The sequence below is a fragment of the Armigeres subalbatus genome, unplaced genomic scaffold (assembly GCF_024139115.2).
Source record: "Armigeres subalbatus isolate Guangzhou_Male unplaced genomic scaffold, GZ_Asu_2 Contig79, whole genome shotgun sequence".
In the NCBI taxonomy this organism is placed as follows: Eukaryota; Metazoa; Arthropoda; class Insecta; order Diptera; family Culicidae; genus Armigeres; species Armigeres subalbatus.
Window position 1 is genome coordinate 2623 of NW_026943578.1, and position 2763 is coordinate 5385.

The following is a 2763-nucleotide window of genomic DNA, read 5'->3' on the forward strand; positions in this document are numbered from 1 at the left end:
TCATGAAGTTTTTTAATAAGTATGTAGAAAATACCATCATCACCCGGGGCTTTCATATTTTTAAATTTTCTAGTAATAGATCTCACTTCATCCAAATTAGTTCCCAACGAAGGGTCAAAAACATTATCTTGGTTGAGAATGTCTTCGAAGCTTCGTGTAACCTGATCCTCAATTGGACTAGTGAGACCTAGACTAAAATTATGGGCACTCTCGAACTGCTGAGCAAGTTTTTGAGCCTTTTCGCCATTTGTTAATAGAATTTTATTTCCCTCTTTAAGCGCTGGAATTGGCTTTTGAGTTTTTTAAAAAGAATTTTCGTTAATTTCCAAAAGGGTTTCGAACTGGGATCCAACTTCGAGACATTATTCTCAAAGTTGGTAATTCTCAGAATAGCGAAACGTTTGTTAATTTCATTTTGCAAATCTCGCCAAATAACTTTCAACGCGGGATCGCGAGTTCTTTGGTATTGCCTTCGCTCACATTTTTAAGACGGATCAGTAGCTGAAGATCGTCGTCAATAATAATGGAGTTGAATTTAATTTCACATTTAGGAATTGCAATGACTCTGGCTTCGACAACTAAATTTGTCAAAGATACCCGGATAAAAATTTACAGTAACTTGTATGACATAACCCATTGAAATATAATAGATTGTGTGGAAAACAATACAAACTATTGTACGCTTATTGTAAAATGTTCACGGTTGTAAAAGATCTTTATTGTATGTCCATTAAAATAACAATATATTTAAATGTTACTGATTCATTCTATTATATTTTTATTGTTCGCTTATGTTTAGTATTGCTCATCCAGAAAGTAAACAAATTTTAAAAGTATTTGGTTTGGATGATCTGGAAATCCGTCTAATGTAATTGTATTAATATATTTTTTTTAATATTTCATGGATTTATTATATTGATGAAATAACAATTGAAAACAATAAAATTACAATAACTTTGCTTATTAATTGAATAAAAATGTTATACCGATTCTCAAGTATATATTTTCATATTGCAGGTCTAGAAATGTTATGGAATAAAAAATTTAATTCAAAAAAATGAAAGGGAACAAAAACTTTTGCTTATCATTTTATCGAAGAATGGCTGAATTCATTTGAGCGTGTACAGTTTTGTTTATAATTAGTGAAAAGATGAAAATAATGAAACTGTATGGTGCAGAAAGTGTCTTTTTCATTACAGTTTCTACTGCTGGGCAAGCGGTAGATCACTATACGGCTTCTGTACCGTGGTAAGTATTTAAAGTGTTAGTGCGCGTTAGAGCATCATTACTGGGAGCGAGTACAGTAGCCGTTCGATAATTGCAAAATGTTTACTTTTCAGTTAACGAATGCCGTTGGATAACTGCAACGCATTCTAGACGTTAAACGGTTTCCAATCGGCAATAAAAGTGCATCTAAATGTGCAGCGCAATGCAGCTGTCATTGAATTTGACATAAATTTGAAGTTTAGCGGTCCGATAACTGCAAAACTGTTGCAACTTTCGAATTGCAGTTCGAAAATTATTTAAATGACTTGCAGCTATCGAACGTCTACTGTATTTTGATCAGCGCTGTCATTTTAGTTTAGTCACTCTTTTTCGCATCGGTCACCATTTTCGGCTACCATTTTGGTGACTGCCTTCCGTACCGGTGACGTTTGACGTTTGATAGTTCATCAAATAGCAGCGCTATTTGGTCACCTGTCAGTTCCGCTACGATTTTAGCAGTGCGTTTAGTAGCGACCGGTAAAGTGTCAAGTGATGATACTGCGCTGACAAACGGTTTATACTCACCACCGGTAATCGTAATCTTAGGGTGCGGCCAGAGTAGACGTGAAGTGCGAAGCGTAGCGTCCATACGATTTGACAGCTCCTTATTTTTGATTATTATTCCCTTGCGTACAATTTTCGCGCGTCGTCGCATAGACGCGTCTACTCTGCAGGCACCTTATACTACATACAAAAGTTCAATGTACATAATGAACGCAGTGGTTCATCCCGAACAAAAAATAAATAAAAATTTTAACTTCATAATACCTGATGACATACCTGATAACATGTATCCTTGTTCCTTTACAGAAATGAAGCTTATGGTAAATAAAATACTGTTGCTTGCTGTTCACTGATTCAAGATCATTCAGTGGCTACCATTGGCCAATCTTACCAACGGGATATAATAAGAACTGATGCAGGTATATTCTTTTCTTCTCGACGTACTTCTAATAAAACTGACATTCTTTAATAATTTACATTTTTCACAGGTTTATGCACCCGTAGCCAAGTAACAGCAATGCGAGTTAAAATGAGTTAAAATCAAGTTTTAACTGAATTAAAATTAATTTGAAAATAAAAAAAATTGTAAAACAATTAATTGTATTGTATTTTTATTGTAATATTGGAGTACAGGCATACCTCGATAGTACGTTCCCTCGATAGTGCGTACCCTCGATAGTACGTACCCTCGATTGTACGTACATTTTACCTCGATAGTACGTACACAAAATAAAATTTTTTTTTCGTTCAATTTTCTTTACGATTTTAGTAAAAATTTGAATATGCTTTGATCATGGCACATACGGGGATCCTTCATATGTTACGTAATTATTTCACAACTGACTTAAACACCATCGTGAGCTTATAAGGAATTTAGTTTCAGTTCTAGAACCCTTCCCCATGCATTAGTTCACCTGATAGGCTAGGAAATATTTCCCCGAAGAGTAAATTAATTTCATCACGGGAATGGTGATTCATAAAATAGAATTTTCG

The 2763-nt window shown here is 34.5% G+C and overlaps 1 long non-coding RNA gene across 1 annotated transcript; it reads left to right on the top strand.

Annotated features, from left to right (window-relative positions):
• The first annotated feature begins 1143 nt into the window (after positions 1-1143).
• LOC134204646 (uncharacterized) lies at positions 1144-2368 on the top strand. Its single transcript, XR_009977918.1, has 3 exons — positions 1144-1248; positions 2077-2189; positions 2259-2368. It is a non-coding gene; the product is annotated as an uncharacterized LOC134204646 (long non-coding RNA).
• The last annotated feature ends 395 nt before the right edge of the window (positions 2369-2763 follow it).